This window comes from Parasteatoda tepidariorum, chromosome 9, assembly GCF_982258835.1.
Source record: "Parasteatoda tepidariorum strain Cologne lab strain chromosome 9, Ptep-v5.0, whole genome shotgun sequence".
NCBI lineage: Eukaryota > Metazoa > Arthropoda > Arachnida > Araneae > Theridiidae > Parasteatoda > Parasteatoda tepidariorum.
In genome coordinates, this window is record NC_141763.1 from 58,556,269 (window position 1) to 58,582,019 (window position 25,751).

At 28.6% G+C, this 25,751-nt stretch overlaps 1 protein-coding gene across 3 annotated transcripts in view; it reads right to left on the reverse strand.

Annotated features, from left to right (window-relative positions):
• LOC107441821 (uncharacterized) overlaps positions 1-25,751 on the reverse strand; it is a 79,694-nt gene that overhangs the window by 25,530 nt on the left and 28,413 nt on the right. The gene's annotated exons all lie outside the window — the stretch shown is intronic.

Here is a 25,751-nt window from a genome sequence, read left to right on the forward strand (position 1 = left end):
TTTTAAATAGTAAGGAAATTTATATTTGCCAATTTGAATTGATATTTTTTTATCAGTTTAAATTTTTTAAAGATATTTTATTGTTTTATTGGCAATTTTGCTTTAATATGCCCTTTAATTAGATTTTTATTATAATTAAATATATTATATTATAAAATATAAATTATTATACAATATAAATTATTATAAAATATTTAATTATAAAAAATATTTTTTGTTTCTATTTTTTTTTTGATTTTTCTCCTTGCGCCTTAATTTTTTCAGCAATTTACTGTAAGTTTGACATGAACATAAATAATAATTTGAAAGATAAATAAGAATTTTCTTGAAATAATCATTACAAAACTTTTTATACTGGTTTCAATTCATCATAACATATCACCATCATTAAATTCATGATAACTTTAGTGTAAAAAAAGAACGCATCCAAATTGATTTTCCTTTTTTTTCCCCTCTTAAATTTTTCTCAAATGCAGCTAATAGAAACAAAAACTTATGCGAATATCCTTTATTGTTTCTGTCATGTGCCTGTGTAGATAAAATTTACTAAAACATCAACAACAAAAAACCCCAAAAAAATTCTAAAATTTCAAATTGTGTGACCCCGGTATACCTCTAACTTTTACTTTAATAACAATAATAAATTTAAAAAAAAAAAAAAAAATGAGCGTTAGGAGAAAAGTTGCGTACTATTAAAAGCATAACTTTATTCAAAATTTACATAATGTTTGGACAATAATTACGCATTTTCAAATAAGTGTAATTCGCTTTTCCTTTGAAAATTCAAAAATGGTCAATAAAAAGACAATTTTTTTGAATGATTTTCTTTTTCTTCTGTAACATAAAATTCATACTAATTTACAAATTTTCAATTCGGCTATCATAAAAGTATTCGCGCAAATATCGGTGCTTTGATAATAAATTCAATTATTAAATATCTCAACTTTCAACAAGTAATATTTCATTTAAAACATAAAAACTAATAATTCAGCAAACTTTAGTAAAAAGGCTGCTAAAGCGAAATAGTCAATTGAAAATAATCCTAGATAGTGTGTATTATGACCTTCGGGAATATGTATTTAGAATGTATGTTAATTCTGCGACCCTTAATACCTGGAGCATCTGTTTCTATATTGCGGAATAGTTCTTCCTTTTTCGAAATATTTACAAGTCTTTTCGATTTCTTAGCAGCTGCTGGCTAAAAGTAAAAAAAAATTTACGTCGCGATTCTGCGTAATGCTCATATTGAAATGCATCATTTACTACTGAGAGCATAAAATGCCATGTTTAAGAAATAATTAAACGAACATGCATTTACGAAATAATTAAACAAATATTTTATGTATGAAATGATTAAACAAGGATATATTTATGGAATTAATAAACTTGCTACGAAATTTAACATTAAAATAATACTTTTATGCGAAATAAACGTATTGATCCCCACCTCCATACAAAATGCAAGAAGTAGAACATTTTCAAACTTTCAATCAGTCCTTTAATTAAATATTTTTTCTCACACCTTTTCTTAATTATTGTGATAATTCTGCATTCCTCCCAAAAAGTGATTTGGATTGGCTTTCTTTATTGGGAGAAAACAATTTTAAAAATGAGAGAAATCGATAATACATAAAAAATGGGAAAACGATATTATAAAATGTGTTTTCGCCTAATTTACAAATTACAGATTTTGAATAGGATACAAAAAGAAATTTTTTTAGTAACAGATAACTTTATAGCGGTGCTTTCTAAGTTTACTTTGCATAGAAAATGTACATGTAAAATCTATACTTAAACCAAGAATCAAGTAAATCGAATTTTGCCTTGCTTTAGCATTAGAGGACAACAACCTTAATGAAAACAGTACATTAATAAGCTAATTTTAAAAATCGTTTTCATTTGTTTTAAGTCATTTACTATTTTTAAATCAAGACTAATTCCTCACAACGGTAAAAAGAAAATCATCACCAGAGAAAGAAAATTTGTTCTATTTTAAATACGAATGACACCAACGCTAAAGCTGACAGAATTATTCATTATCATTGTATGCAATTTATCACATATGTTATTACAAAAACTAATAGCAGACGAACTTTATTTTTAGATCGATAAAAGAAAAAAGCACACGAATTCTGTCAAAAAAATTTTTATTATATTCTAAGCATTAGTAGTTAATTTGTCTCATAACTAGAGAATGATTTGTTTTGGTTCAAATTTAATATATGAACTGTTTTCACTTTGAATTGTCTTAAAAATTCCTTGAGAAATTCTAAGTAAAGATAATAAATAATAGTTCATGGAGACAAAAGTGTCATTAGTAAGTTTATTTTTAATGTTAGATTTGAATATGTATGACTTTTTTAATCTACGTTTAATTAATTAAAAAATCTACCACATCTAAATATATTTAATTAATAAAGCTGAATATAATGCTTCAATGGGGAACGCAATTACAAAAGTTTCAAAAGATACATAGCATTTAAATAAATAGTCTTGTAAATCATACTAAAAAGAAATAGAAGCGATATAGATTTTATTCGGAAGTAATCAAAACCATTTTTCAGATAAATATATGGGCAACGTTAAGCATGGAATGCTTGAATGAGAAAAATAATTCCTGTAGAAACAAAGTTTCCCACATTATAGGATTAAAAAGATAAACTTTTTCAAATGTATTTACAAGGTCATAAAAGATAATTTGTTACAGTTAAGTACTTTGAACGATCGTGAGAACCATCGTTAAACAATATCTTCCATACCTATTTAAATAATTTGCTAAGTAAACATCTGAAACTCAAAAGAAGCCGTCAAAGGAAAACTTATAAAATTTGCATGCTAACAATTGTATAAAATCAAAAGAGAAAAACCGGGTTGTTATGCACATCAAAATGAATTCTTTAGGTATATGATCGGGAAATTTTACGAAATCAATTTCGACAAAAAGTTCATAAGTTAATAACGATTATCTTTTTGTAATCTGTACCTAATTTTAATTCATTGAGTAGTAAAAGATTAATATGATCGAAAATATCTACACGACGGGAAAAAAAATGCAACGTCTGAAAAAGAAAAAAACGGGAAGATTAAAAAAAAGAAAAAAAAGGCTAAAAAAAGAATAATAATACAAATAATTATTTCTTCATTCAACATGACACCGCTACAACGGGACAATTTTTTTAAAAAAAAATCAATCCTGCGAATAATTATAAAAACGGAGAAATTTGGATTCGGGATCAAAACGTAACAATTCGACATTGTAAAATAATTTGCTTTTAACATTTTAACTTCTCTTGATAGGCATGATAAACAATTGATTATGTTTTTAGAATTACAGTTTTGAAGCACCATGAAATATTTTACCCTGTTAAAAGCTTGTAACTGAATTTAGGTAACACAACATCAGTCGTAATCTTTCAGTTAAAATATATTTTTAAAAGGTAATTTAAAAGTGTTTAAAAGATAGCTGCCAATGATTCTTTTTAAAATTCAACGAATTGCGCTTTGCCACTTATTTCCACTGTTTGCCTTCAAGTTGAAAATTCCTTTAAAAAAGAACATAATTACAATTTATTTGTCAGGAAAAAAAGCACTATTTCGTTTGCAGTGTCTTTCTAGAATATATATTATAATTTTTAGAATATTGTCGATAAATACATTATAGGAACACTATGAAATCAAATTTTAAATACATGTTAAAATCAAATTTGTGACAGAAAATAAAAAGGATGCTATAAGGTAAAATTGGGAAATTTTGCTTCTGGCCAATGCTCAGTTGGGATATTTTTAACAGTGACTACTTTTTAAAAAAACAAAAAATTTAAACTATTAAATAAACTATTGATATTAATAATGTAAGGCATTTTTTGAAAAAGAATTTCTCAAAATATGTTAAACATTACAAAGTCCATTGATAAAATCAAGAAAAATCTCAGGAAACATTTCAAAATATTATAAAGAATACATAATAATTCCATAATTTAATAAGAAAAATAATAATATTATTAATTAACCCTTAGTCGCAAATGGGATGCCAGTGTCCCTTATAAATATATTTTTTTTCCTGAAGCTCTAATTACGAGTAAAAAAATATATTTTGTTAATTTTTAATCATAAAAAAACAATTTAACAGTTAGTAAAAAAATTTCTAAGAAATTCGGAATTATATTTGTACGAAAATATAAAATCCAAAAGAAGTAGTTTGAATTTTGTTTTTCCATTTATGTTCAAAAATATATCAATAATTAGTTTTGTAAATTAAAGAAATTTTAATGACGAATAACTTTCTCTTAGATCTAAATAACTGCAAATTTGAAAAATTATTGTTTAGAAGTGAGAGGTGTTTTGGAGATTTTACCTTTAAAGCAGAAAAATACATGGGTGTTTGATGCTTTATTTCATAACCACCAACTATTAAAATGCTAAATATAAACTTTTTCACTTATTTCGTCCTAAATTAATACAAAATAATTAAAAAAGCTAGAAAATATGTTTAATAAAAATTTTGCGTCGAAGGGTTAAATGCACGTGGTGTATCTTTTCGACAAAAAAAAAAAAAAAAAAGTAGCGAGTGGGTGGTGACTAGCAGACTGTTTTTAAATCGCTAATTGTTATATTTAGTCACCCTGCAGCGATCGTTAATTTTACTCTATAAAAGATGTATGTTTTTTAAATTCATTATTTTACGATTGAAGCATACTTTTTTTTTTTTTTAATAATTATGAAATTAACACTTTTCAGAAGCGATGCAGTAAAAAAAATGAACAGGCAAAAGTTAATAATCATATGATTTATGAAAGTTCTAACAATTTGTTTTATCAATTCTTAGTTATATTAACTGGCAGTTCGTTTCCAAACCCTATGTTTTACAACAATTCAAAAACAAGTTTTACCACTTCGCATTCAATGAACCCTTACAAAATACGTTAGTCTGTAGTCGATTGCCAAGGACAAACTATTTCGTACTACAAATTCTACAGACGATTATTTTGTTTATTTTTTTGATAGCAAGCCCAATCAAATTTTTTTTTACTTGCAGCCAAGATCAAGTCGTTTAATGATAATCTAAATATTCTCGCCAGTTTCCTCACATTAAGATCAAGGATTAGTCTCTAGGAGACACCCGGCAGCAGTTTCGGGAGCCAACAAGCAGGAGGAGACAGTTTAAACACATTAAAATAACATTCTCTCAAAATCAGTATTCGCCCACTCTCTCTTGTAGAGAAGAAGAAAAAGTTGAGACAAGCACGAAGGATAGATAAATAGGAAAGATCTCTTCTTCAACGGGGGAACGTAGATGCTATTTCCAACTCGCAGTGTCTGCGTCAGAGATCATATTTTGCGGTCGAGGTTCTTTCCAGTGGGGTTAATAACATGGAAATTTCTTCGTCACCAAAAAATTATTGAGGAGTTATTCGGCTAAAATAATTTAATCTCAAGAATTTTAATGTCGCTCAACTAAAAAAATAAAATAAATAAATAAAAATAGAATTTGGTTAAAGTTTTAAAACTAACATTTCTTAATGTAAAGAAAAAAAAAAAACTGAGAACAAATTTAAATAAATAATAGCACAAAACTGCAAATCTTATATTCTTTAATGTAAATGGATAAAATAAACTTACCTAAATTTTAGATAAAATAATAATATAATAATTAAAAAGACATAAAAATTACAAGCCTTTCGTTTTTTAATGTACAAAAAAAAAAAAAAAAAAAAATTCAAGATAATTTAAAAAAGTATAGAAAATAGGAAACTTAATTTTTTCGAGTTAGAAACACACATAAAATGTCGTTGTATAAAATATAGTACTAATTCATTCAATTGTAATGAGGAAACAGCGCATTTACTTTCACTGTGCATAAAAGACGAACAAAACGTGAACTTTTTTGTAAACCAATCAAGATTATACAATAAATAAATAAAATAGAATTCGATAACTTTGAAACTAATTTGAAATTTTAAAAAAAGGTAAAAAAAAAAAAGTTTTTCTTCTTATCTTAGACTTATAGTTTTTTTTTCTTTCTTAAGAGTACGTAGTTAAAAAATATTTTAATGCACTGCGATTAAGTTTTACAACTAAACTAAAAAGAAAATTGTCGATTGAAATTAAGTGAGACAAGTTATTCAATTATGCACAAACATAAGAGAGTACGTGAGTTTTAAAAAAAAATTCATAATTCCCTTGTTAATAGTTTTACTTAAACTGAAGCAATGCAAAAAAGATATCTTTGGTTGGCCCAAAATAACTCTCCCACTAATACATAACCGCATCAATATTTTGACATCAAAATATTCGTTAAACATTTCTCTAGAAACACGCTAAATTCCATATTGTTTTAGAGTTTTTGAGTTTATGATAGTGATAATTTTCTGTAACAGCGATAACGGCGGAAGTAGCTTTATTTTTTAAATACATATATATAACACTGATAGGTAACGCGGTGTTTGTGGCAGAAAATATGAGATATAGGCGACACCTAAGTGTAATAACAAACGTAATTTGATAGAACATACTAAATTCGCATCTGGCTTAATCCAAACTGTGTTAACAATTTTGACCCATAAATAAATCAATGGTAATAGTAAACACGAGAATCTGTCTCCTGGAAGGAAAAGTCTAAATAAAAAAGAAGAAGAAAAGGCATTTTTACGCTCGATGGTGTGACAAAACGGTCGAAAGGATAGATCAACAAATATCCGATCATGGAATACACAGTTTATTCAGAGTTCGTAGAAAATAGGTCAAAATCAGAGAGCTTCATGGATGATGCGTTTTCCTCTCTTCCTACTTCCTACGAAGAAACGAAAAAAGCATGTTCGACGTGGGAAAATTAAAATGAAGTCTCCACGTCTCTATTTCTTCTCAGAGAATATATTAATAAAGGAAAAGGGGGCGGAAAAAAACATGAATGGAACCAAACTTTAGTCATGATGAGTATTAGTGTTATATATCAGTAGTTCACAATAGATGTTCCGCGTAATCCTTGGGTTACGTGGAAAGGTGACAGGGGTTCTGAGTTTTAAGAATCAATTTAGATTATTCAAATTTGTAATTATATATCTTTATCCTAGCAATAAACCATATTTAAAAATTTCCACGAAATTATTTAAGTAAAATGCTGGTGAAGAAAAAAAAAACAATGCATGAATAAATAATAAAAATGATATGCAGTTATAATAACTTGCATTAGTTTTTTCCGTCGAATCTTTCAATCTCAAATAAAACTAAATTTAACGATTAAGAAATGTTTATCCGGTAACCAATCTCAACTTTTATCACAGTTCCAGGGTTGCCACAGAAAAAAATGAACAAAATAGTTGCTTTTAGTAGCCTAAAGCGTGAAAATAGTAGCCAAAAACAATGAAGAACAAAAATTTTCAATTATATTACTAAAGTTTTATTAAATTACTTAATTGTCATATACCATGATCCATTTAGTCAAGTTGGTAGCAAATATTATAATTTTTATGTAAACGTTAGAGATCTAGCATTAAATTTTTACATAAAAAATTTGCATATTTGCAGAAAAGTAAATACTTTTAATTACTAGAATTCATTAAAAAAATACTTTTTCATTAAAAAAAAAAAGATTTTTTTTCTAAAAACTTTTTCCTTTTATCAATAATTAATTTAGCAAATATATATACACACTTATTGTGATAGGTGATTACTCAAATTCAAAATTCACACATCATAATATCGTATTAATTTTTTTTTCTTTTACAAATCGTGCAGAATTTTGTAGCAATAACCGTTAAAAAAGTGATAAAACACAAAATGGACTTACTATGAAATATGTGCATATTAGGAGCAGTAAAAAGTGAGGACTCAAAAGTGCAATTCAAAATCTTCACATTTTTTTAGTTTTTAAGAAAAAGAAATTCATTGTGTTCAGAAGCTCCGGCAAACCACAGGTTGTCAATCCAATTTATACCAACAAAAAAAAACATCTCTAGGAGCACAGAAAAGTCTCCCAATAGTCTCCTTTTCCTGAAAATAGTTGCTTTTTTAGCCTTTTCATGCAAAAAAAGTTGCCATAGTCGCATTTTAGTCGCCTGTGGCAACCCTGCAGTTCGTATTCATTTCAATGCAAAATATAATGCAGCTTATTTCATTCATTTTCAGCTTGTAAACCAAAATGGAATTTAGAATTACACTCTCAGGTCAGTGAATTTAACTTAAACGAAATCAACGACTTAAAACGAAATTTTAAGACCAGCATTGGTGAAACGATGAAAAATTGATGATTGTTTTCTTTAGTTAATATGCTCAGGTTTGCTAATGAACTTTATGTGTAAAATCGGAGTTCAGTCAAGCGAAGGCCTGTCATTTAGGATTCGACACAGGGTTGGGTTTTTGATGCCAAAAATTGGTTTCCGATATGACACGTCAAAAACCGTCGAAAATGCTAAAAAATTGTCATAAACTATTAAACTCAGACAAAAATTCTCAATTACTTGAGGCAAGTTTATTTATTTTTATTTGGGACATTTTAAGATATTAAATCATGCACAATACTTGCAATACATACAACTATAATTATTCTTTATATTATATATTATAAATAAAAAATAAAGCCGAAATTATTAAAACTTGGACTATTATGCTTGGACTTGGACTATTAAAACTAATCCACTGCTTGGGACTTGGGCGATTCGCAATGGGGCAGAGTTAGGGCATTTATTTATTTAGCTGGAATTTGGCAACTAAAAACAAATATATGCCGTCATTTTGATAATGTATGTCTGTTGTAATGGCATCAGAAATGGATAAAGAAAAAAAAATTCTATGATCAATACATGTTCCCTCTTTTACCAGTAGAAAACTTATTTTAAAATTTCCAAACAAGCGGTTTTTCAGAAGAATATATTTTCTGCAAACATGCATATCTACACCTACACTGTTTGCCTCTGCTGTGCAATTGAGAAAACATTGTAATAAAAGCCCCACGACAGATTTCGAAAAAAGCAGCTTTACTACTTTCTTTATCTTGCAAATGCTATGAAAATTAAAATACAATTTCAGAAAACTGATTAAAAAAAATGGAACATGCAGCTAAGCATTAAAAAAAAATATATAAGTATATAAAAAGCTTAATATTGAATTTTCCGTCGTTTACGTTAATCTTTCTATTGCACGTCAGAATTCTTTTCTCGATTTATACAGGTAATGACAAATACGTGAGAATTTGGAGGTTTTTAACATTTGATACAAACCAAGTTCAATATAATGAAATTAGAGTATTTTACCCTTGATCACTCTATCACGCAACCTTTAACGTACATAGAATGAAAAAAAAAAAAAAAAAAAAAAAAAAAAAAAAAAAAAAAACGAATGAAACAGCAAGCCAGAGAGCAAAGGATCCACAATATAACCACCGAAACAGTTATTGTTTTTTTTCCTCTAACAATGGTCGCGGAACGAATGCGTGACCTTATAAAGAAACATTACGTCAGTAAGGTCTATTTAAACTGTTTCTGGTTACAAAATTTCTCAGTTGGAACTATAGAATGGAGTAAATAATGCACTCATCCTCTCATAATAAAAATAAAAAATATATATGTCGGCGAAACTCGATTCAAAAAATTGGAAAGTTGCCCAATTAGAAACAATCATTATTAAAGATGTTACTTGAAGCTCCTCCGCTTAAGAAAATAATAATAATAAATATATAAAAATTAACAAGAAATTCTTAAGCCCGAAAGAAAGCTATAATTTCACATTATATATACAATATCTTGTCTTGAAGAATTAACTGGAATTTAAAAGTGAAAAAATAGTTTAAGTATTTACGAAAAATAAAAATTAACTTTTCGAAAAAACTAAGCCAAAACATATCCAATTTATAATTACTTCCAGCCCTTCCCGGTGTATTATACGTTATTAGATTAAGCAAAATATGTTGTCAGAAGTTCATTCCCTCAAAATAAAGAATACTTATATATATATTCCGTATTATGTAGCATTATGCCTTATTCGAGATTAACCATAGTCGATAGTCAAAATTACCATGACCAACAATTTCCTCTGGTACTAAATTCTTTTGTTGTCCCGAAAAATATCTATTTCGACAGTATCTACAGTAGGTATTTTGGTACCAATAAAAAGCATATTTAGTACATAATAAAAAACAAATCAGCATAATAAAAGTTGTATCGATTGCCAAAATTAATTAAGCATTATTGGCGTCAATAACAGTGGTAATTTTTTGAAATTCTCATACACGAATATGTACCTTTTCTCATTAATTTAGACTTTTAATACATTACCAAAATTAATTAATAATCATTCTCGAAAATAATTTGCAACGACACTAATACTTTTTTTTAAACCATTTTTGGCGTACAAATATCAGTACTTATTTCGAAGGCCGTAAAATATCGTCAAACCAGTGATGATTAACAAAATGTGGCATTAAATACTACAGGTATTGCCGTTATAGGTATTATGGAAATGAAAACTAATTATACTAATATAGATACTGTGGTAATAGGTTTTTTACCGTTCTCCAAAATTGATAAGTACCCTAATATCACCATACTACATATCCATGGAATTTAGTATCTTTATTTTCTGTTATTTGTTGTATATTTCGTGACGGCTTTGCTTTATTATATTTACCATAATATAAGTTAGGAATTCTACTTAACTATATTCATACTGTATGATTTTTACAATTTTCAGAATTTACCACAATTTCCCCTAAGTTTATTAGATTACATTAATTTTATTTTATTAGTTCTTTAAAAGCGTGAGTATCAATATACGTGGCTTCATATACCTTTTAAAATACAATCGGTGACGTTATCACCATAGTTTTCGAAATTATAACGATGTTATTTGTGATAACCTAATATCGGAAATCAAAAATAAATAATTCACAAAAACGAGCAATCGAACTAATTTTTTATTGATTATAGCTGCAGGTTAGCAAATCACTCATATTATAAAATATTTACCAAATCCAACGAAACTTTTACTATGGGAAGTAGTACGTGAACCTATCGGTGATCGGAGGGGGTTTTAAAGTAGAGAGTTATGTCCGTCGCATCTTAGAACGTATATGCGCTAAATTTGGTGCGGATCTGTTCAGAATTCCGAATTTGTATAAGGCATATTCATACATACACACATACATATAAAAATTCTGATTAATTTAAATACTTAATTGTATAATTTTTTAATTAAATAATTGACTAGACTATATTTTGTTTAATACGTTTTTGTAAATAAGGAAGAATCTAATACATAGTATACGTACATTATATTTTGAAAAGCTATTATTAGTAATCTAGAATAGATGACTAGGTAACCTCGTAACTAAACAAGAGTTTGCCAGATGGCCTAGTATAAATTCGAGCGAACAAACTATTATTTAAACTTGTCTTACAACGGAACCTAAAGAGCTTACAGACTTAACCTAGCAGGACTTTAATAGACAGATTTGCAAATTCTAAGGCCGTGTACCGAGAGTGTTTTGGAAGTCAAAGTGGTGTGGTGACTATTGAAATAAATAGTGATTTTGATGGAATTCTCGTAGCTCGACCTAAGATTAAAACTTAAAATATCTTAAACAACTTAAGATATCTGTAATTAGAAAATTAACCATTCAACAAGAAGGTTAACAGACTATGCAGCAAGTAATTACTTATTACATTTCATTTCTCTTATGACAAGTTTAATCCATATTTAAAAATAACTAACAAGCTATTTCAACTCATCAAGCATAAAAACCTCATGTCACATTTGTTTAACGCTTTTTTAAACGGTACCTCTTTAAAACCATTTAGGGTAGACGTCTGAATCAACCACACAGAAAAATAGAGCAACAAAAAGTTATCCTTGAAAACGAAAACCGTTGAACCAACCATTTTAAATTCAGTTCCCAGGAAATGGACCATCAATTCCAAGAAGCATATCTTGCTCTTCAAATTAAGTAAAAGAAAACCACAGATTTCTGAAACATTTCTCTGCACTAAAGACACTCCCCAATGGATGCGGACCAAAGAGTATAAATATGGGAAGTTAACAGTTTGATAGGCGTTTACAGTTTCTCATGCAGATCTTCAAAAAAGATTGAAGAGCTATAATCCTTTTTAGATTATGTAATTTTACATAGTCTCACTCCGTTAGATTTCCCACTCAAGTTTTTCTTTTTTCTATATTACTTAGATTACAATAAATATTGTAGAATTATAAGCCCATAAACTCTGAAGATGCATACATAAACGCGAGAGGATGTGAAACACATACCTGCCAAGCCCATTTCTTTTTAAAAATGGGCTTGATTTTTAAAATTTTTTTTACATGTTTTATTTCCTATTCAAAGAATCCGTAGTATAGTTATTGGAATATAGTGTTTAAGCACAGCCAGTTTAAAATCCGAAATTGAAGAAAAACCACCCTTTTTGTATTAACGTGTACTTAACATCTTATATTTTGCATTAATTTATGATCTACAACATTGATTAGGCTGAAGCACAAAGAAAATTCAAGATGTTATCTGAGCAAAACACAAAGAAGGAGAGCCTAACCTCACACGTGTAAGCGTATATATAAGTAGTTCTAAAAAAAAAAAAATCACAATTTTAATGTAATTTTCAAAATGCAGTCGGTTTGAGACGCAGTGCAGAAAATGGAACATAAATGTAGAAACTTTCTGCAAAAAAAAGAAGATATGGCAGCTGTATAAACAGTATTAGAGAAATTTGGCACTTTCACCTAGCATCCCCTACACGCTCACATATGCAAGTTCTGCACAGTTCCTGCAGAACAATCACAATTGTCAACGGAGTTAGCACAAAGCATACGTACGTGAATGTGCGGGATATTAAGTGAAAGATTTAATCTCAATGTAAAAAGAGATTTTAATAGATGAATTTTTACGTACTATCTCATATGTTTAAGCACGTATGTTCTGAACTGCCAGCGCAAGCTTGCCACTGTTACACGGTGTCTACCACTTGCCTTGGTTCGGTCATTTTAGAAAAATAAGAAATGTGGAAATGCGGAATGGTAAGTGAAAGTAATAAATCTCAATATTGCTAAGTCTTGCTATTACTAAATATTTATGTCTGAAAAACTTTTTAATTTAAGAATTTCTTCTTTGTATAGTTCAGGTTAAAAAATTTTAGTGAATTTCATTAAAATTCGTCCTTTTCTGTAAGATATGAAAACAAAAAATCTAAGAATTAAAACGTCAATTAATCAATCATAACTACCTTAAACATCATTATTTCCTAACAATATCAGGAAAGTCCAGGTTTTCTAAACCGAACTGCATTCGAATTCATTAAATACGTGTTTCAAGCAAATTCTTGCCCAATAAAATTTCGACAGGGTAAGATTTCTTGAAAAAACTTATTTGATTCCTAATGGTAGGAAAAGTAATAGTTACCGGAATCATTAATTTAATTGCAGTCATTCTTGTAGAAACTAACTTCATAAAAATATCAAAATTCTACTAACATTAATTTAACAAATAAACATAATGCAGACAGGTAAAACACATTTAGTTACAAAAATTACAAAACAGCAATTCACGCTTTCACACTCCAGCGAATCTCCAAGTCAACCCTAATCAAAACGCGCAGTTGTCCGTGCTACAAAAATGTCAATATTACTCAAGTTGCACAATTCTGGAGCAGATTTGAAGAAAAGAAACCGAAACACCCACGCACAGTGGCCTATGGTCCAGCTCAGCCGAGCCTGTCCAAGCTTTTCCCTAGTTATCTCATCAAGGTAGGCTTAAGTGGGCGCGACAGGAATAGGTATTAAAGGTCGTCGACAATCGACGCACGATTGGTATAGCGAACCAGTTTCCCAATGGGCCTCTCTCACTCCACTGGGTCACATCGGATCAAGGACCTAGCGGATATAAAAACAAAATTTATTCTTCAAATCAAAGGTACACTGCCTCTAAGAGATGGTGACGCACTGCGCGTGCCAGACTATCAATTGAAATATTTATCAAGCCTATTAAGAGTATCCTAAATGGTCGTATTAAGAATCCATCCCGATTTTCCTTTTTTTAAAGGTTCTGTTTTTGCATTATCGTGGAAATTTTACTCATGTGAACTCCTGAAAACAGGGTATTTTGCTTTTATGTTTTACAGAAAAATATTATGTTCTTAAGAGTTATTATAAATACACATTAATATTTGTTTGAAATGTACAAATTTTTTCTTCTAACCCTCAGACGCAGAATTTTTACTATGCAGAATTTTCATACTTTTTTCTCTCATTATTTTGTGTTCATTTAGGTTAAAATAAGTGTAAAATATTATCTTTAGCATTTAATTAATCTATGGTTATGAAATACATACAGCATTAAACATCGGTATCTTTTTCTGCGTTAAGAAAAAACCTTCCAAACACGGCTCACTTCAATAATTTTTCATATTGCACTTATTTTTAGTTATTTAGATCTAAGAGAAACAATTATTCTCATTGAAATTTCCTTATTTTATTAAATCAATTATTGATAAATTTTTGAATTCCGTGAATCTAAAATTTTTTTAGAAACTATAAGACTGCATATTTTATAAGTATAAAATACCAAAATATATATTTGCTTGCAATTAGAGAGTCAGAAAAAAAATATATAAAAAAGACATCGATGTCTCATCTGCGTCAAAGGATAATTAAAATATAAAGATGATGACATTGACCACACAAGTCATGCAAGAAAATGTCAGGAAAATAAACTTCATAGGGTTGCAGATCAAGCAAAAATTTTATTTTATTACAATTAATAAAGTATTGATTTGCGATGTAGTTTATGGCATTTAAGCATTACACGTGTAATATTGTAAATGAACCCCACAGACTTTAAATTACAAATTTATAAGATCAAATTTTAAAAAATGATAGGAAAAATCAAGAATTGATTGAGAATTTTGATTTTCGATGAAACTTCCAAGCATCAAATAATAGAGAAGAGTTTTAGCACATCTATATTTTGCGCGAGCTGTGTAGAAACTGCGCTGTGTAGAACAAACGTACGTGAAAGTGCTAAATCTCTCTATAGAAGAAACGCACCAATTTACAGTTATTAAGAGTCTATTAGCGATTACCAAGATGTTGCCACACGTTTCAATAGTTACAACGAGTGTTTTTTTTTAATTATTATTATCTTTTATTCATTTGTTTTGATTTTAAATCCCATGAAAAATCCAACCCATACTAAGTACAAAAGATTAGCTAAAATTGAATTCGCAATAAAATATAAACTTTGTAATAAATTTTAAATAGGTTAAATCTTATAGGGTATGAAAACATAAAATTTTTTTTAAGTTAAAATTCTAAAAGAAATTGAAAACTTTAAGTAGAAATAGCACAAGCTTTTTAATTAATAGAAACGAAACGAAAATAGTTGATTAAAAATGAAGAAATGCATCTATAGATTTTATGACCTATTTTTACCAATACTCCAAATAAACAACCTCCAATAACATGACTTATTAGTTCTTTTAATATAAAATTAATGATCCACTAACGATATTGAATGTTCTTCAAAGATTCTAGAAGATGTCTAGAATATATCCAGAAGGCAATTTTTAGAAATCGAACAATTAAGTAAAATACTGTAAGCACAGTTTAAAAGCTGAACTTGAGAGCTCATATGGCCGAACGACTATATTTTTAAGTCAATCGAGTTCGTAACTTTCTTCTTCTTAAATTACATTCTGATCTTCATTTACTATTAAAATTATTGGTTTTCGGATTTTTTTATAAAATGGCAACAATTAATAAAATATTATATTCCCCCACCATTTGGTACACTTGCAACGTTTTAATTATTTTTAATCAGTTTGAAACAATACTTAAAGTGTGGCACTTTCAGGCACTGTAGAAAAAAAACTGTCAGTTAGATTTAAGAAGAAGATTTGAAACAAAAACATGGAACAGCATACCAAACTAATGAATAACTGACGGAAGAAAATCAAGAATTTCAATGTCTCAAAAAAAAAAAAAAAAAAAAAAAAAAACAGGCCTTGACTGAAAAGTGTCTATGAAAAGTATTTTGTCTAAAGTGTTCAGTAAAAGTATAAATCTTTCTGAGAAATACGTAACACAAATTAGTTTTAAACTTTGGTAAAAAATAGTTGAAAATAAAGGGAAAATACATAATTTATTTTTAAAGTTCCAATGTTATGAATCGTAATAACTTAAGCACAAATTACATAAAATTATAACTTACGTAAAAATTATATATAGAGAAATTTTTCTACGAATCGTTTTTACATTGGACTGTTTATTATTTTCGGGATACCTTTCAATCTATATAAATTGAACTGCAATATTGAAGAAAAAACTATACAGATCTTGTAGGAAAATACTACCTTAAATTGCCTCGAATTTCGGAAATCTTTCCAACACGAAACATAATATTCTCCCTGAAAATCAATAGATGATAATGGCGATGTCGACACGAGATATTAGCAAATGGATTGAAATGAGCTACATTGTTTGGTAGGGAAATGTATATCGATTGCTCATAAATGGTGGTAAAATTTTATGAAAGTAGAATTTGTCCTCACGCCTCTCTTAAAAAGGAATTATTTATCATTAAAACTAATTGAATTAATTGTTTTTACTAATATCTTGATAACTAAGAAAAAATGGTTTAACTGTTAAGGTGTTGAAATACGTGTAAATTAATTTTCTTATTTTTTAGAATATAAGATTGCTTAGTATTTCCTCAACTAGCCTTTTTATTTATTACATACACGTAATAAAATACATTTAACCATTTGACGCAAATGGGACACTGGCTCTTTATGTATTTTTTTTTCTCTGACGATCTAACTACAAGCAAAAATATATTTTAGTATTTTTTAACTATAAAAAAAAAGTCTAATAATTGTTGGAAAAAAATCTTAGATAATCGGAATTATATTTGTACTAAAATATAAAATCCAAATTATTTTGAAAAAAAAAATTTTTTTTCTATTCATATTCAAAAATTTATCAATAATTGATTATGCAAATTAAAAAAATTAAATTATTAATAACCGTTTTGTTATATCGAAATAACTGCTTTTTTGAAAAATGATTCTGAGGAAAATGAGCCCTGTTTGGAAGATTTTAACCTTTATTTGCAGAAAAAGATATCGGTTTCTCATGTTGTAGTTCATAACAATAAATTATGAAAATGCTGAATACTTTTCATTTATTCCGACCTAAATTAATAAAATGGAATAAAAAAATATGGAAAATATGTTTATTAAAACAATTTTTTATAAATAACTTTAATAAAACATAAGAATTAAAATTTTAATATAAAGTGAAAAAAAATGCGAATAAATTTTCAAAACTTTATTACATTATAAATAAGACTATCAAAATCACTTAAAAAAGATTTTGCACAATTACTTTTTTACAGTATTATCATAACAACTTTTTAACTAGCTGCGGAAGAAAAAAAAACTATTTCCGGACATTTTTTTAAGATTGGAAGGGAAGACCGTATAATATGATGACCACCACATAAGTATTCTTTGAATATCAACTGAATTCATTATCACGGCACGATTTCAAAGAAGGAAAGAAAAAAAAAACCATTAAAAAAATTGCTATGCACATTGGAAAACAAAACTATTATTTGAGTGCATGCTGCAATATGATAAAGCTAAGCGAAAAAGAACTGTTTCTTTAATTACAGGTGATGTATCCGAAATGAGGTTTGAGTGGACAAGTTTGTTTCCTTGCCGGCCTAATAACAGCGGAGGGAAGCAATTTTTACAGAGAAACCGCGACCTTGGGCAAAGTTCCAGGAAAAAGAGAATCCGACTACACAGATTTCATCACTACTCCATCCAAATTTCATATCCGTAGTTCAACGGAAACAAAAAAGAAAGAAAGAAATGAGTAAGTTAGTTTCAAGATTCACAAACATTATTTCAGTCAAAAAACAAAATGACTTCATTTAATATTTCCAAAAACATTGATTTCAAAATCTACAGGAGATATCAAAAATTATTGCTTATTCTGTATATTATTTTATGTATAGTATTTTGCAAATATTGTTAAATTAATTCGAATAGGAATGTATGCAATTTGCGATTTAAAAAATGAAATTTTTGGGAAAGAAAATTTTTCTTTTAAAAAAAAAAAAATGATAGTTGTATTTAAAGCATGCATAATCAGGGGTCTGTTTAGAAGAAATTTGGTTCCGTTAACGGACCCTTCACAAAATATCTTTTCATAAAAATGGACCCTTCACAAAATAATTTATCTTTTAATCGGACCCTTCAAAAATTTGTTTATCTTCATTATTGTTTTGTTAATCGAATAAACCCTTCCCAGGAAGGGGGGGGGGAAAGACAAATGCAAACGAACTAAGTTTTGTCTTCGGCAGAATCTTCGTCCTTTATTCGTCCGAAATGAATATTCTGCGTTCAGCAGTATAGGCTAAATGCCAAATATTTGTATGTTGCATCTCTAAAATAGTAGCAGCAATCGCTGTTTATTTTTTAAAATTTAATTTTTTAAATTATAATTTTACAGTGTTTAGCATAATCTTGTATGTCTTTACAATTTAAAAACTCCTCGAAAAAGTTTTTTTTTGCAATAACGGATCCTATTTGCACAAATTCACAAGAGCGGACTCTGGTTGAAAGAAATTGACTTAACGTTTATTTTATATTCATAAATTAGGAGTAATTTTTTTCACAATTTTACAAAAACGGACCTTTCACAAAATTTCTGGACAGACCCCTGATAATATTTATCGATTTAACAATAGAAAAACGTCATTACAAATCAAGATAAAATTGGCCATATTCAGTTAAGCTGTTCGGAATTTCGGAACGGATTGAACAACAATATATCAAAAATTTGTTGCAAGTATATTATTATGCTGAGTTGAATCACACTATCTTAACTCTTCTTGAACTTAATTGCACCGTAATAATGTTCAATTTGAACAGATATGAGGTTAAATTCCACATCTAGCTACTATTGCAGCAAGTTTTCACTACACACTTCAAAGTCACAATATTATAATTCCACAAATAATTTAACATCGAATCGAATATTTTGAAAATGTACTTCTTGAGGTGAGAGATTTTAAAATCGATTAGTTGGGGATATTTATCAATGAATATTTGGCACGTTTTTCAAACACACCATTTTCTCAAAGAATTAGGATAACATACTCTCAATTTTTAAATCACGGGCTATTATCTTTGTTGTATCTATTCACGGACAAATAAAACCAAGTAATGAAGACTTTAAAACAAATACATAAATGAAAAACATGAAAAATACAGTTTTAAAGATTTTTTAAATTGTTACTATCTACTCTCAGCATAGAAAAACAGAAATATTAAACTAGAAAGCAGGTTCCCAACCTTTTTTAGCACACCGATCATCTTTGCAACTCCCAAGATTTTTCAACGTGCCCCTATATAAATGTTTTTTTTAACAAAAATAAAAACAATCACCGAACATTTTAATGTACAAATTTTTTAGAACAGCAAGCAAAGTATCGTTTTTACTTATAAATGGGCGAAACTGTGGAACTTTTCTCGGCAAATTGTTAAATTAATAATTACTTCAATAAAATTTAATGTAAACAGAGTTAAATATGTATTAGTTTTTCAAAACAAACGAAAAATTGATTTTATGGTGCATTCGATATTTCAAATAATTTTCTATTCCAAGATGTACGAATTCTACACCAAGTCCTAATGCCACCCTAGGAGTCTAAGTAGTGCCAACATTGTGGACCTAGTTACTAGACATTTAATGAATCCTTCAAAGCTTGATTGTAATGTACAAACAAAAACAACTACTAAGAAATTTTTTTATAAGTTTTCCCTACTCGGATTACTGTAAATTGCTGACGGAATTTTTTTCTCTAAGCAGCTTACTTAAGATGATCTCATAAAGTCGGATGTATCATTGATTTTTGTTAAGTAGAATTTTGATTTGAACTTTAGAATGTGAATGATAATGTGTCTTAATACTTAAGCAAATGAAATCATCTATGGTTGATACTTCAATGGTTGATACTTGCCATTGAGCTATTGACAATAAATAGCTCAATGTTTCCGATGGTGATTTAACAAAAAGTAGAAATGGATATAGTAATACTAATGCTATCGAATTCGACGCATCTTATGATCTAAATGATTCTTTAAATAGAATTTAATTAAAAAAAAGCAAAGTTATTATAAACTGTACAAATTCCTTTTTTTTTTTTTTAATTAAATGCTAAAGCTAGTTGTTTTTATCAGTATCGCTTCGATTTTTGCTCCAATTACTTTATGATTTAAAAAATAATAATTTAAACGATGAATAAAATATTTTATGAATGTACTTAAGGTGCTACAAAACCAAACTCAATAAAATAAAATTCTGAGTTCTAGATAGTACGCAATAAATATCTATGAAATAAACTCACTGGGCAGAAAAAAGGCAGCAGAATTGGAGATGGATAGATGACCTCAAAAAGGAACTTTTGGTCAAAACTAAAAACTGGAAAACGCTAGCAGGAAAAAACTTCATGAGAAGGTCAAGCCCCACCCTGAGCTGTCGAGCCATTGATGATGAATTCTTTTAATTTGAATCAATGACAGCACGCATCAAGCTTTCAATTGATAATGCAGATCCTAATTTCAAGTTCAACTCGAAAGTAACTAACTGTCAATAAGTATAATTAATTATATATTGGCATCCAGCAAATAATTTATAAATGCTATAGCTTTTACTGTAGTTTATATACTTTACTATAGCTTCGAAAATACTTTTATTTAATAAATACTATATTTATGTTCTTCAAAATGGTTTAAAAAATTGTACACCTTGAAAGAAAAAATTCTGTCAACCATTAACAAATAAACTTAAAATAAATAAATAATTATTAAAAATTTTTTTTTGAGTGGAATTGTTTTAAATAAATGAATTTTATAATTGTGTGCAAAAATTTCTCAATTCGTTTAAGAGTTCTTGAGATAGGGCGAAATAAGCAAAAAGTAAAATTATTATGGGGTCCCTTTCATTATATTTATATCAAAACAATAAACTGTAATTTCTTTAATAGTTTGGTTATTTTTAGGAAATTATTGAAGTAAAATGCTATTAAAAAAAAAGAGAAAGAAATGGTAAAATTTATAAAAAATTGCATCAGTATTTCTCGTCGAACTTTTCAATTCAAAATAAAATAGACAAATTCAAGAATAACAAATTATGTTTCTCTGATAACTACTTTCAACGTTTATAAGAATTCTTTTTCGAAAACTTAAATTCAGTTTATTTTATTCATTTTCACCCGTAAAGTATGCACCAGAAAAATTCACAATTAGACACAACTCTGGCCCTGCGAATTCATATGTTTGACATAAACCCTATTATCTTAAGATCATAATAAAACGATTATTTAAAATTTTTTTTTTTTCATTTTTCATTTTTATTTTATAACAATCGCTGAACCCAACCCAGTAGACAAGAAAACTCCTGTATCAGGTACTGGAAGAAATTTGCCTTCGTGCAGTACTTTTCGACGGAACTAACCCACATTTACGTTACATAGAGAGGAAAACCACGAAATTCTCCCACGGATAGCCTAACAGCAATTGGGACTTAAACCCATGTTCCGTCTACAACTGAGGATATTTTCCGCCATCACAGAGGTCGGTAAGAGCTGGGTGCAGAATTTAAATTGACCAGCCATTGCTGGAGTTCGAACTCAGTACACTTCACTGGAAAACGAGTGCTCTATCCCCTAAGCCACCAAGGCTCTCATTCTTCACATTAAACATTATCAAAATTATTAATAGTCTTTCTTTTTTAATATATTCCGGGCTGCTAATAAATTTTATTTATAAATTTGGGATTCTGCCAAAAGATACTGGATCATTTAAGGTTCCGCAACTGTAAAAAATTGTGCACTATCAAAATAACCTTTTCTAATATGAGCATTATAAATGTATTGTCAGACATATCAAATGTTATCAAAATAAGAAACTTCACACTCAGGTAGTTGCGATTACGATATTATCTCGAAATTCTCCATCTTGCAAAACCTAGGAACTCGATCCTCACATCTTTATCTCTAGAATCTCTCGTGTACAGACTTTATTCATCAATGGAGCACGCACGCTCTGTTGGATTTATCATCACTGTCGGAGTCGTCAAAGGTTCTGGCTGTTGGCGCCAACCGGTAATCGATTGTAGTTAAGGGAGGATAAACAATTGAATGAAGTGTCTCTTATCTTCATGAAAAGTCAATGAAAGGGAACAGCAAACAATTTTCTTTTAGAATCTGATAATATTGAAACGAGAAACAAAATGAAGCAAAGAATTTGCAGCAAGGTAATTCACACAGTCCGATAAGATCATTGAACTAAATAAATTTATTCACACGAAAGTGTTATAGTCTGAGTGAATAGCGGTTATTACTTGTCTATTAAAAAAAAAAATGAGAAGATAAACGATTTGAAAGAGTTGGATGTTTAAAGATGAAAAGATGACTTTTTAAACAGTAATCCATGTTTTCTAAAACCCTAATCTTAATCAAATTAAACATGCTCCTTTTATAGTGCGTTGCTTTCCTAACGTTTTTAAGAAAGAAATTAAGTTTTGAATGTTTTGAAAACCGTTTTGTGATAACCTTTAAGGGGGAAAGAAATATATCTTAATTCTAGGACAGCGGTTAACAATCTATGAGCCGCACAAGCGAACCGAGGGCAGTACTGTACTAAATCGTAGACGTTGTTCGAGAAACAAAGTTAAATAAATCTAGCCAAGAAAAAAATTTATATTTAAGCTACTACAATAAGTAGTTATAGTAAGCCTCAATTTCTTTCCTCACAAAATTGGTGGTCCGCACAACTAAAAATTTTGAGAACCGCTGTTCAACCGTGCAATTCGAGAAAAGTGGTTTGACAGCTATTTTCTTTATATAAAATTCTAACCTATTGTAAAACAGATTATATAACAATTCTAAAATAGAATTTCAGAAAACTTATAAAAACATTGATTTCTTTTTTTTTTAAAAAAAAAGGAAAAAAAGCATGCATTTTTTTGCATTATTTAATTTATTTTTCAAAAATACAAATATAATAAAAGTCTTTTTTTTCTTCCGCCTACGTGGTTTTTCTATTGCAGGGCAGTGCTCTAGGGCAGCGGTTCCTAAATGGTGTTCCCGGAACACTAGGCTTACGTAGAAGGCTCACAGGGGGCTTCGAGAGTTTAAATTGTTTAAACCAGTAACGATTTTTGAAACCTTCCATTATATTAATATATAAACAATAAATCATCATTTATTCGACATTTTCGTTAATTTCATAATTTACCTAAGTAAACAAACAATAAAAAAAGAATTAGCATATTTTTTTTTTAAATTTTTTTCCAATAACATTACATTGAACAAATTATGAAACGGATATGCATTTAGAAAAATTGCATTATTATTTCGCATCGAACTTTTCAATTCAATATAAAATGACCCATAAAGAATTATGTTTCTCTTATAACTTTTCTTTCTTTGAGCTCTTTTCTGAAAACTATAATTCCGCGTACTTCATTCGTTTTATACATTTTATGCATAAGCCAAAATCAAATTCAGAACTAGTCTAAATGCTACTCCAGGTACGCGATTTGAAGTATTTGACATAAGATTCATAATTATAAATCTATTATTGATAAAACGATGATTGAATAAATTTCATTCTTCACACTAGATATGATTAAAATAAAACGAAGTTTATTACACTCGAACCTCGTTACAGTGAGCCATCTGCGAACCCAGCAACGAGTTCACTATAAAGGATGGTTTACTACGTCCGAATTCTTTGAAGCAATGAAACAATATTCAGTAGCATTGTAGGAAATAGTGACTGCCATAGTTCAGATTTTTGCTCCATCAATTATTTACTAATCGAGTCGTATTATATATCTAATCTCTTAGCAACTAAGGTCCCTTAGAGTAAACTTCTTCGTATAACTAAATTTTTAATTAAACGATAAATAACATTCAGCGTATATATACAGAAGTGGCTATCTCACTGTAACAAATTTCTTAGACGCTTACATTTTCAGTTTTCGTCATTTTTTAGAATTTTTTTAGATACTTTTTTGATTTACATTATTTTTGAAGAAAGTTGCAATTAAAAATTTTAAATTCTGCGCAAACAATTGGCTCTCTCATTTGTCTGATTTTAGAATCACAACCATTACTCATTCCAGCAAAATGAAACAATTTAAACTCTCTTTTATATAATGTGTATTACTTTATTTTTAATTAAAAGTTGTAATCATAGATCATTTTTTGAACTTTATCCCACAGACTACAAATCATTTACTTATCATTACAAATCATTACTGCCATAGACTTGCATTATTTATTTAAATAATCGAAAAAATAATTTTAAAAAAAAGAAATTTGAGTTCCCGATAAACGAACTATCACTTTCTTAGCGATACGCTTTAATCGTGCAACATAGTTGAAAAGCACTTCGAACGTAACCTATAAAAACGTTCACTACAACGGAGTGTTCACTATTTCCCGGTTTCATTATAGCGGGGTTAGACTGTATTATTTTTATTTTGGTATTATATTTATTCTACTATTATTATTATTTTAGAGATTCCAATATAAAAACTAGAGGTACAATTATCCAAAAGTTTGTTCAAATATTGGCTTATGCAGATGATATTGATTTAATACGACGTACCAAACAGGCTGTCTCAGAGGTTTTTACCAAGCTTGAGGCTTCTGCTAAAACATCGTGTTTAAACTATTAATCAGGATAAGATAAAAATGCAAGGCAGTCAGTAATCAAACTTTTGGGGTTTTATCTCTCGTGACTAATGATTATACATTTGAAGGTGTCGTTCAGTTCAAATATCTAGGGAAAATTGTTACAGTTAATAATGACATCAAAACAGAAATTAATAACAGGATAACGATGGCTAATAAGTGTTATTTTGAATTGAGAAACCAACTGAAATGAAAGCTTATTTTCATTAAAACTAAAATTAATTTATATAGTACTTAAATTAAGCCTGAATAACTTTATAGCAGCGACTGCTGGTCTTTAAATAAAACTGAGGAAAATAAACTATTAATATTTCAAAGAGAAAAAAAATACTCAGAGCTATCTTCGGAGGTGTTAAAAGAAAACAGCGTTTGGAGGATTTAGTACAATTATGAATTATGCAAAAATTTAAGCAACCAAACATAATTTCAATTGTTAAATGCTATAGAATAAGATAGCGGTGCCACATCTATAGAAGGAATGATGGTGATCTTTTAGAAAATTGACTGGCAATCGAAAAAGCGGAAGACCAAACACCAGATGGAGATCTGATCGAGCCAGATGGAAACGACCAGTTGGGGCGGCTCTGGTCTGTACTGGGCTGTCATGCAGACGGATGGAGAAAAATTATTTTCGTTTGTATATAGGGGAAAGTTGGACAAAACGGGATACCATTATTGTTTTTATTTACTACAGAAAATCTGTTAAAGAGAACTACACATAATTTTTTTTATAGCTACATCACTTATTGAAGCACAGAAAAAACATATTTCAAACTAATTTTAATGACTGTGAAATAGAAAAAAAAATCATTTTCCAAACTCTTACATATCCCGTTTTAGCATACCTGGGTCGGACAAAACGGGATAGGGTTTACAATGTTTAATTTTTTGTGTAAAACTAACTAAAAACATAATTAATTGACAGAAAACTGTAAAGCAAAATTTTTAAAAATTGTATTTATGGGATTTTATTGCTTCTAAC